Genomic DNA, 12,262 nt, shown 5'->3' on the forward strand with positions numbered 1-12,262 from the left:
TTCAGAGCAAAAGAACGATGTTTAATCCATCCAGTTGTGTTCAGTGTTTTTGTTGTGTAAAAGTGTCTAAACATCCTTTAAATTACAAGTTTTATCTGAGCAAAATTACATGGATTGTTTTATTTATTCTGTTTTAATATGATTTTAACATTAAATTCATTATTGATGGTTCAATTTCAAAGCTCAAAGTACACAAACATTTGGTTTTGAGAGCCAATGGTCTATATCCTAAAGCCGAGTTGGGAATTACCCAACTCAAATTTATCCACTTGTTTTGCTATAAAGTAGTTGGTCCAGCTGTGGAATACTGGCCTGATCTGGTTAAATTTGTTTCCAGAGTTCACAGTTTGAGCATGGCCAATTTTCTGCATGACGGTGAAGTGTGACAGGCCCGCAGCCGCTAGCTCTGCAGTGTTGAGAAACCGCTGTATAATTGCTTCCCTTCTCATCAGGAATGTTCCTGCTTCTTCAAACATCGTGGCATCTGTTGCTTCCATTGAGAAAAGGGCACCAAATTAAAGGAAGATGACATTTGTCTTGAAAGTTCAGCCAAATGAATTGAGTGAATGCTTGAGCTTTAATTGGATGTAGTCTTTTTTCCTAACATGGTTGACATCTCTTATGTGTTTGTTTGTTTTGTTGTGTCAAATTCATTCATTCCAGTTCTGATTTGGACTGGTTTTGCTCATAAACTGTGCATGATTTGTGTATATTTCTCTCCCGAATTAGACAAGGTGACTTTTTAATGGAGAAACCAATTTTTTTGTATAAAGGGCGGAAGGGTGTGAAGTTAAAAAGTATGCTATTTTTCACTTTACAAGTGGACTAAATGGACTGTGGATTACTTGTTATCGTCTCATTCTGACGGCACCCATTCATTTCAGAGAATTTAATGCTAAATATCTACAATTGTGTTCAGATGAAGAAACCAACTCATTTACCTCTTAGATGGGCTGAGGGTGACTCAATTATCATTTTTATGTGATCCATTCCTTTAAAATAGCTTTATGGATTTTATTAGATTTGAATCACAAATTAAACTAAAGCATGATAAAACGTATGTAATCAAATAAACAAAGGTTAAATATAAAACTATTAAAGTATAGTAACTAATTCTATAGTCAAAAAATAAAAACAATTTAAGTTATTGTATACTTTTTAATGATAAATAAAACAATAGATTTGACAGACGGATGGATAGGAAATGTGATTATGCGCTCTGGGTTAACTTCACCTGAGTGGAACACAGGCACTTAATCGGGAAAGGGAATTATTTGGAATTCTAATGGTTTGTCCCTTAATAGTGACAGCTAAATGTCCTCATTAAAGTGAGAAATGCTCACTGTTAGCCAGAGGTTTACAGCTGTTTGGGTGTGATGAGAGGGAGTTAGATAGACCCTCGGGTGCGTTTATGGGGTAAACACAAAATTCTGCCAGTATTCCAGCTTGTTTGGATACTGGGAAATCTGTGTGGAGCTGAGGGTGAAACGAGGGACACATTAGTAAAAGCTTCCAAACTGTCTGAAAGCCCTTGGCTAAAAGAGCAGCTGAACTTTGAAGGATCCTTTTTAAACGTCAAGGAAGGAGTAGATGGACTGGTAGCCCGGAAGTCAAGTTTACAGTGTATTTAAGTTGTTCTCTTTGACAGTCTCTCTATTGTGCTGAGTGAGAAATAGCTGTAAAGAGCTCAAAAAGAAGATCTGTCTGTATAACCAAAGTTGACGGTAGCCATTGACTTCAATATTATCAAAAAATACAGGTTGTTAACAGCATTTTTTAAAATATAGAAGAAGAAAGAAACCCTTTGATTTCAGACCCACTTCACATCCCTGCTACACAAAACTCAAAATACCTTTTTATTGTGAGTTCAGAAGTACAAGCACTAATTAGAAGGTTTCCATTCCAGTAAATTTGTAAGGAACAATTAAACAGAAGGATAAAGATGATAAAGACATTTTGGTGTCCTTCTGGGAGTGAGCGTTAATGGGCAACTAGCACTCATAAAGTCGGACTAAAAGGGTTTTGGGTATTGAAATGGGAATCTTCCAGACAGAGGAAGGAGGAGGTGATTTCAGACTTCAAGGTGAATGGAGAGAAGGACAGAATTAGAATCGGAGACTGACAGCAAGACGGAGAGAGATGTATTCACCTGCCGTATAAGGAGGTGGAAATGACTCTAAAAATCAGCTCACTCATGCAGTGAAGCACCGACTTCCTCCTCCTGCTGCAGGTACAGGGTTTGTCTGAAGAGGCCTTTGGTGCGTGGGCGTAATGCGTCACATACGGTCCCCGGTGGTCTGACAGCAGCTCCACAGGGACGGCCTGTCGGACTGACGATTATAAACTAAGGATAAACACAGCCACTCTCAGCTGAGCTGGGGAGCACGCGCTTAAATGAGCTGACAGGTGCGTGCGTGGTGCGCCCACGCCATTCGCTCTTTGAAAGAGCTCCAGCTAGACCCGTAAGACAAAGACGCAGAATGACATGCATAATAAAAGGAAAGTTCAGCAGCAGATTAGAGTGGTTTAGATGATACCAAGAGCAGCATCAGTATGCCCGGCCGGTGCACATTATTTTGGCTAGAACACTCTCTTGCTGACAAAAAGAAGCCTGTCGACTTCATAAATTCAGCGGCTTATTAAAAGTTTGAGCTGTGAAAGCTATTTGAAATTTGTTTTGCTCCATATCTACTACGAATTTTGCCTTTAACGTGTGTGCAAAATTGCGTCACGCTCTGTCTGAGTGGAGCAGGGACAGAGTTTTCTGGAGAGGCTGTTGTGTAAATGAATATTGATCGACCTTTCTTGCCTTGTCAAAAATAATACTTTTTTTCTAATTTATGTTTTCTCATACTCAGTTGATCTCAGATTGTTTCTTAAAATAGACTTTGATATGATTAACAACCCATAATTATATTTTCCATAACTTGGCAATATTGGAAACGAATGGAACTAATCATGCAGAGCCATCTTAAGGTACTGCCTCTGATATTAGATTAATGATTCGTTTTTATTGACTTAAATAGCCTAATACGGCTTAATTTGCATATTCATTCAATTATGCAGCAGGTTCTGAAAGTAAATAAAGTGGCAAGCAATTACAAATAAATTCATCACTACATTTATTTTACATTTATAACAAGTCATTTATTACTTTGTTCATATGATTAATTGATTGATTTATTGAGTTATTAATTGATTAACTGATTGGTCCTCCATATCAAATAGACTTTGATTGGACAAATACATCACGTATCGAGCGTGACGTGTTAACTGCCTGTCTATAGGCTTGTTCGACTTCATGCAGTTTTGCGCAAACCGATTGTCGGCTGACTTGAAGCAGTGCATGCCGGTTAGAAATTTTGTCAGACTTGATACAGCGCTGACGCCACGTGACTGTGACGTGTGCCGTCAAAGTACCACGAGAGCGATTCGAGAGTAGCCGGAGAACTCAGCCAGCGCAGCTTCTGAAGAGCGGCTGCACAGGTTCTGATGACGACACAACTGATCCACAATTGGCTGGATTCACTGATTACACCGATGACGTGCGTTTCAAGTTTATTGCCAGTCGGCTTCAGTTTCAGAAATTCTCATATGGATTTTTAAAACAGTTCAATACGTTTTTATGTCGTCTTCATCTTATAAATCATATTTTTTAAATATTGTTTTACTGTATTTACTTTATTGTTAATATAAAGTTTGTGTATGTTTATTTTGCATGACTTTCTTTTTTATACAGACCTTTTACAGTATTCAGCAGCATAACCTATTCAAATGAGCATTTTTAAGAACTAAAATGTTAATCTTAAAAGCATAAAATCTAATGTGGTCATAAATGTATGCTCCTATACAAATGATACATAATACATTATGTTCCTCCATTTGTTTGGTTTCTTCATATTCTTTAGTTTATTTTGCTGTGTTTACACTTCACCTGCATGTGGTTAGCAAACTGCTAACAACTTGCTGTAACTTCAACTTAACATTCTGTTCACTTTCAAATAGTTGGTCTAAATCACAATATAAATCCAACAGAATTGTCCTTTTCTGTATATGAAAATCAGTGGTGTTATGTTTAAAATGTTAAAAAGAGCTCAGCTGGAGTGTACTGTAAATCTTGTTGCTGAAACCTTCTTAAAAAACACATACCCACCAGGGATTTTTTTTAGGTTACTTTTATCATTTTGTATGAGCAGAAACACCCATGTGATACTGCTAAAGTATATATTCAATATGTTATCTTGTTTTGGAAGACACCCTTCCAAAACACCACTTATACACGCATCTTAAACGCGATCAAGTAAGCAAACGCCACGTGATTTGCCATGACTGACGTAATTGCAGCAAACGGGAGCCACAACGTGTCCGGCTTCATATCTCCGTTTGCAGCTCCTCCCCACCTGCACGCGGCTACTCTCGCCGATCGGTTGCATCCAGCCGCAGCCGATGTCGAACACACCTTATAGGTGAAAATATTGCGACGTTGATCCGCCAAGTCTTGTTTATTTCTCCAGTTTTCGTGTGTTTTTGCTGTTCTATGTTTTTAACAGTTTCCCTCAGATTTGACACTATAAAGTTCATGAATAGTTAAAAGCTAATGAAGGTCAGCACTGAGGTAGTTTGTAATTGGTTGTTTGTTGCGAAATATAATTAGCCTTAACGTTCACCGAGTCATTTGGCGCCACATTTTAAAACAAATTAACCAGTTTAATCCATGATTAAAAACGGGCTTTACGCGGTGTTAAAATAAATAAATAAATAAAAATACTCTAAGTAAAGGTTGTGTTTAATATCCTAAGTCATATAGTAGAAGAGACGAGTGCAGTGATATTCGGTTTATTAATTGTTGAATGTAGGCTACTGCATATTAATAGACTGATTGAAAACAAATAATTATTGCTTTCTTAAAAAAAAAAAATAGAATATGTTTTTATACACCCACTTGAGTAGAGCCTGACAATCATGATAATATTTTCAAATCACATTTTCATGATTCAAAAAATATTATTATACAACTTTGATAATTCTGCTCATTTTCACATGGGACTCATTAATTGTTGCCTTGTGCATAACAAAAAACCTTAATAAGTGCTGCGAGTGCATTCCAACAAGTTGTTTCCCTGTCCCTATTAAATTTCATGCCATGTGGCAAGTTCCAAATTGAGCATCTTGCCTATTTGTTATTTCAGTGAATGCTTTTTAAAAGGGAGCAAAGCAAAGGTCACTTTAGCCAAATAGCCCAAAGCCATTTGTCTGAGAGGCAGCGGCTGGGACGGTACGGTTCATGTGCAGACAGCAGCCCTGCAGCTGTAAATAACAGTGTGCATGTAAAAATACTCACACAGGCTCTTAACATATGTATGCGTGCATATGCGTGAAAGAGCAACCCACGCTAATGGAGCCCCACTGAAGAATTTAAAGGTTCTAACCCTTGTTGCCATTTCCATATGGTACATGCTGGAAAACACAGAGATGGGGAAATGGTAGGTGCTACCTGCTAACCTGTACTCACACAATAAAAAAGATAGAGGGCTGTGTGGATCAAAGTGTGTTTTAACAATGCAGACAGATTCCAGGTTCATAAATTCCTATTGTTTTGGGCCATTTTTGTGGCATATCTGAATTTTGCAGAATTAGATTTAGGGGTGGGAGAAAAACCAAGTTTTCCTTATTTTATACTCAAAGCACTTTTTGTTTATTGATTGCAATGTGTTTCATTCTTACATTGTATTACTTCATATTTCCATGTTTTAAATCTATACTTAGTTAATAACTCTTAATTCTTAGTCAATTGTTTTGATTTATTATTAATTAATAATTATTTCAAAGTATATGAATGTAATTATTTCAGTGTATCATATCACTTCTGAAACATTTTAGTTGGACTTTCGTTTAATCCTTAAATCTAAAGTTTACTGTTCAAGACTCAGAATTACTCAGACTTGTAAATATTAAGATATATAAAAAGAAACAAAAATATTAAGAACAATAAAAAAAATCATGTGAATGTGGTAAATGGTTTTACAAACACAATGAAGCTGATGAATTTCTGTGAGTTGGCTAAAGATTCTCACCCCTACTGTACCTTTATGAAGCTTTAAAGCACCTTGGGAGACATGCCCTTAAGTTTAATAAGAACAGAAATGGTACAGACAGCCAGAATGAGGCAAACTAGTAAAGGTCAAGGGTGTTGCAAGAGAAAAGTGGTCACTGGATAGCTGCTAAGGTGGTCATCCTTGGCCATTTGGCTGTTTTTGCTGCAAATTGCTGTCTCTACTGAGAATTAGACATGCAGAGTCCCCACATAACCCTCTGCTGAGTACACAGTGTTGGATCGCTGCCATATTTGTGATGCCGATCATTTGTTTTATAAAGTGATAATGTTTATGTCCCACAATATGGTGGTGGTTTAAAGCCATTAAAGAGAGCTGATTACACTTTTTCTGAACAAAAGTGAAGACACAGCACAAGCAATCAATTCTTGTCATTATGGCTTTAATGGTATTTGTTACCACAAACTGTTAGATCAATACAAATGAAGAGACTTCCTGACATATTATATACAACCCATAATGTGAAATTGCTTTGCTGCAAGGATTCACTTCAAGATGGGATGAAATGAAAGCTTCGTGTTTGTTGAAACTGTAGAGACGCATTCATATTATGACATATTGTTTTTTCCCCTTCCCAGGTCAACCATGTTTTATGGACTGAGCATTATCCCGAAGCTTCATGTCAGGCTATGGCAAGAAAATAGATGAGTAAGGGCACTGTTTGTAAGAATGACGATGAAATATAACATAATAGTGGTGCAACATATAACAAAGAGAATGGCACTAACAGCTGGGAGCTGTGGCAGGTCTCCCCGATGCTACAGTAAATAATGAACAATATAACAATATAACAGGTAATAAACATAAACAGTTATGAATATAATGCTAAAATGAAATATTGCAGGGCACATTGAGTGCAGTTCAAAATGCAGTTCACAAGCTGCTACTTGAGGCGGGACATATGCTTAAATCTAGTCTTTATCTATCTATCTGCCCAGATCTTCTGTTAATCTATCTACAGTATTTTTAAAAAATAAATTGTATGTATTTATTTATTGCATAAATTAACTTTCCTTTCAACTTCACCTAAATAGCTCAGATTAAAGTTCATTTTCAGGACAATTAGTTATGTGTTTCTTGTTTTAAGGATGTTTAGATATTAATACTGTACGAATAAACTGATTCAAAATTGTATTTAAACTATATTTTTGTCTATAAGCGGCATAATGTATACAATCTTGTCCTTAAAAGAGGTTTTACACAAGACAACTACATCTTTCAGATTAATTGTACCAAGTGACGCTTTATATTAAGATATTGACTTTTAATACTGTATATCAAAAAGTTCCTTGTTTATCCTAAACTGCCTGGAGGACAAATATAATATGGTTGAAAATTAGAGACAGTGCCAAAGAAATAGATCAGTTTATTGAAACCATCCATCTCTCTGTAAGGCCAAAGAATGTGGATTATAATTTACATTAGCAATAAAAGTGGGGACTTTCACGTTCCTTCTCAGACCTCACCGGTTTCCAAGATCTGGCAGTGGAGGCAAATTGCCCTTGTAATTCAATGACATTACCTGAGCTGCTTGAACAAGTGAGTGACCGGCAGACAAATGAGATCCATATTGAGAAGCCTCATCTCCTTCAATCTCACAGATACATATTTACAGCCCACTTATCTCAAAGTCCTTATCTCTTCAGTATTTTTAGACCTGCCATTTACGGCTTTTAAAAGTAAACACTGTATTCTGCCTGTTTTTTTTTTCTTTTTTCTCAGCAGAGTGTTTAGTTCCAACATCCACCAGCAGGGGCTGATGATAACCAGCCAACAGTACCTACAGGCCTACTAAAGGCTAACCAACTGTGTAACATTAATTTGGTGGTAAATGGCTTATAAATTAAAGGAAAAGGTCACCCAAAAATCTAAATTTAGCATGACAACACTTGCTCACCAATGGATCCACTGCAGTGAATGGGTGCCGTCAGAATGAGTCCAAACAGCTGATAAAAACAACACAGTAATCCATGAGAAATCCACACATGGACTCCATTCCATCAATTAATAAAAAAGCTGTGTGTTTGTACTAAACAGATCCATCAAGTCAAATTAAACCAATATGTGGGTGAACACTGATGTGAGAGGACTAAAGGGTATGGACTTTTTCATTGAAGAAAGCATTATTAGGGATTATAGACTCATATTTTGGCCAGAAATGATGGTTTTAAGTTAAAACACCTTGAATTGTTTCTTACTGACAGGTAGTTTTATATTTCACAAGGTGTTGATGGACTGGAGTTTTACTATTCCATTAAGGTTGGATTAGGTTAAACTGTGACTATCGTAATTGCCTTTATCCACTTGATCAAGAGCTACATGAAAGATGCAGTTGTTTATTAAGTATGAACACCAAAAATCGGTTTCTCTGGGGTCTTGAATAGTGTCTGTGTCAGAACTGTTCAAAGGGCGAATCCATTCACGCTCTTCACCGGTACCTCCAGGTTGCTCTGAGTCACTCTTTCCTAAGCCTATTACATAATGTACTTAGCAGCTTTTTCTCAAAACAGAGATTAATACAGTCAGCCGGTGCAAAGATAAAACTCCCTGGTTTGACTGTGTATATATAAACAAATTCCAAGCGTCACCTGTGAATTTTCTTGTGCACATGCCCCTTATTAGTTCCCTGTCAAACTGACTATAGTGTTATTGTACGGTGCTTTATTCCTCAAGACATTTTTCAGCTTTGGCATGTGCAATAAGGTGCTGTGGTCTGCACTATAAATTGAAAATCAAATAGATAGCCAAAGTCATTAGCAGTGCTGATTCAGGCAGGGGGGTAGGGAGAGTTAATTAGATCTTTTTTCCAGTGCCTACCAAGCTGGAATTTAGCTCATTGTTACTCTGTCTATGTCCAGATCGGAGGCACGGCAGAGTAATCGTGTTTACCTTGCCACCTTGTCGCTTATACTTGGTAACTGCTTTAATTACGCCCATCAATCATTCACTGTCACCCTGTCCCTCCCTCCCTGACCTGTGTGTGTTGCTAAGCTCTGAGAAAATGACTAGACACCTCTTTATCTGATACAGGTGGACTAGGAATGTCTGATTAGTGCCTTTCCATGGGAATCGCGTGTTCAAAGCTCAGCTGGGTTGAGATTCTGACAAGGTATATCCAGCCATCATCTCTTGATGCACGTCACCATCGACACCTGTGCCAGTGCTGGCCAGAAACCCATTCGGCTTTGGATGTGTGAATGCTGACTCAGATCTGTGCCAGGATTTCAGTGTTCTGCTTTATGGGATCAGTTTTGAATGCTGTAAAGGATTTTGATTTAAAGGCTTTCCATCATGTACTCTAGTAATGTGAACCGTACTAATGTGGCCGGAACTGTAAATGTTTATAGAGAGGTAAAACATGATTGAAGGATGCATCTAAAACCCTTGAGGGACATTGACTTTAGAGTATTAACCTGGTTTCTTGATTTACTAGTAGGTTATGTGTTTCTGTTTTAACCATTGTTTCTCTTGTTGAATTCATAGGTCAACTGCAACACCAACACACAATCAAAGCAAATGTGGAAGCAGATTGTTACAATTCAGATGAAGAATGGAGGAGATTAAAGTTGCATGAGCAATGCTATTTAGTAAAATGTTAGTAATGTGTTTATGCTGATTCGTGATAGTTTGCCTACTATAGAGTTATAACTGATAGATAGATAGATAGATACATAGATAGATAGATAGATAGATAGATAGATAGATAGATAGATAGATAGATAGATAGATAGATAGATAGATTTTTTTAATGTTTGAAAATCATGTTTTTTTGTTTTTTTGTTTTTTTTTTTTTGGGGGGGGGGGGGGGGTTGTTTTTTTAATCATATTTTTATTGAGTTTAATTGTGTTAGTCGGCTGTATTTTTTTTACCTAATCAAAATAACCCAACTGCAGTTTGGTTGACATTAACTGGAATGCACAATGGAAAAACATGTTTTTAGGGGTTCAAGCACGCAGTGCTGAAACCCTATTGTAATTGTTAAGATTTTTATTATTATTATTATTTTTCCGCCTTAAAACTGAACGTGCAGCCCAAACCGTAAGGCCTAGAGAGCTGAAACTTGGTCAGATGGTAGTAGTCTTGCTCGCTACTCAGATACAAAGAACCGGCCCAATCGGCCTAACGGGGGCGCTACAGCGCAAAAAACTAAAATTTTTGACATTTTTGGCCGCAGGTCGTAAACCGTTAGCCGTAGACTCAAAAACAAGGCATCGTTGCAATCCTTGGGTTAGCCCGAACAAAAGTGCACCACTGCATTTTTTGCTCTACGACGCACCGTTTTCTCGCAAAATCGAGCTATATCCGAAACCTACTTTTGCGAACTAGTCCTAGGATTTTCAACCAATCGGAACGAAACCACTGCAGAAATATTCCCTGGACACTCAATATAAATAATTATCAAAAAAAAGTTGAAATTTCGATTCTTACGCGAAACAGTACGCCAAAAAGCGTCTATGCTAACGTTAGCCAAATGTTATTTTGACTATAACTCTTGAACGGAATGAGATATCTTGACCAAACTTGGTACACATATGTATGAGCTCAATCTTTGGTCAAATAAAAAAAAATTGCGCATCTCTGCCACTTGGGGGCGCAATAAGATTTAAAAAACACATAAATGGCTATAACTAGGCAACCGTTGGCTCGATCGACTTGAAAATTGGTATGCAGTGTCTTGGTCTGAAGGGGCACAAGTACCTATGAGGACATTTGCATATCTCAAAAAACATGGCTGCCATTGGCCAAACAATTTTAAGCACCTATTTGAAAGGGTTAACGGATGTTGTTCGGAACGAAACTCGCTGGGTACGTTCGACTCATGAACCTTAAGGTCTGTAAGAATTTTGAAAGAAATCGGCCACTAGTTGGCGCTAACGAGTTTTATGGCTCTGTAATCACGTGGTGTTTCACATATCAACACAATATGCATATCATTTGATAGATCTCCTCATAATGCACAACTTTGCCTCAAGAACCATTGCTGTCAATCAAATCGTTCAATTGTTATTCACAAATATGTTAAAAAACTACTTTTGCGAACTAGTCCTAGGTTTTTTGTCCGATCGGAACCAAACCACTGCAGTAATATTCTGTGGACTGTCTAGATCAATAATTATCAAAAAAATGTTCAATTTTGTACTTTGGTTAGCGTTAAATGGGTAATTAAGAAAAGGGGTGTGGCCAAACATACCCCAAAGCCTATAAAACCTAAACGAAAACTCAAAACTTTATGAAACGTGGTGAGAACATGTAACAGGTAACTCTTAACAAGCATGCAAAGTTTCATGGAGATCGCACCATAGGTGGCGCTATAACAGTAGAAAAGGTCTCAAAACACAAGATTTATATGGTAAATGGCCTCAAATTGTTTGAAAATGCTCATATATTCACTCAAAAACACTAGATCTTCATATCATATGATAGATCTCCTCATTCTGAACAACTTTGCCTCTGGGACCAATGTTGTCAATAAAGCTGTTAATTAAATATTCAAGATTATTTCAAAAAGTTACTTTGGGAAACTAGTGATAGGGTATAAGCTGAAAATCAATAAAACCACTGAAGTACAATTCTCTAGACTCTGAAGGTCAATAATTATCAAAAACATATTGAACAGTTGCATTTGGACAACTATAAACCAGTAATTTTATAATATGTTATTTGCATAGTGTACACTAAGGCCTATTAATACAAACAGAAAGCCCACAAATTATCAAAACTGTGTAAAATAATGCATAATTTCATTCTAAACAAGCATGCAAAATTTAAGAGAGATTGGTCAAAAAAAATAACAACACTATAACAGTTATATTTAAAAACACAGTGTTGCTTGAGTAAATGCAATTTAGAACCACTAGATGGCAGCGGGAGACCACTAATGGGCTCATTCAGCAAAGTTGAACAGTACTGTTGAAAGGATTCATTAATTCATGCCAAAACATAAAAAAAATTAACTGTTATAACATTTTAAATCTCATTGAGTCAATGTTTTCCATTTTGTTCATACAGATATATCAGTTTTTACAATTTTGCCACATTGTGATTACAGTTTAACCTGAAAATGACATCTAAACTGTTAAAAACTAGTTTAATCATTTAATTTCAGTGTTTGTGTCTGTCTGCCAGCCTATTCTTCATTTTGGATGTC

The sequence above is a fragment of the Carassius gibelio genome, chromosome B21 (genome assembly GCF_023724105.1).
Source record: "Carassius gibelio isolate Cgi1373 ecotype wild population from Czech Republic chromosome B21, carGib1.2-hapl.c, whole genome shotgun sequence".
In the NCBI taxonomy this organism is placed as follows: domain Eukaryota; kingdom Metazoa; phylum Chordata; class Actinopteri; order Cypriniformes; family Cyprinidae; genus Carassius; species Carassius gibelio.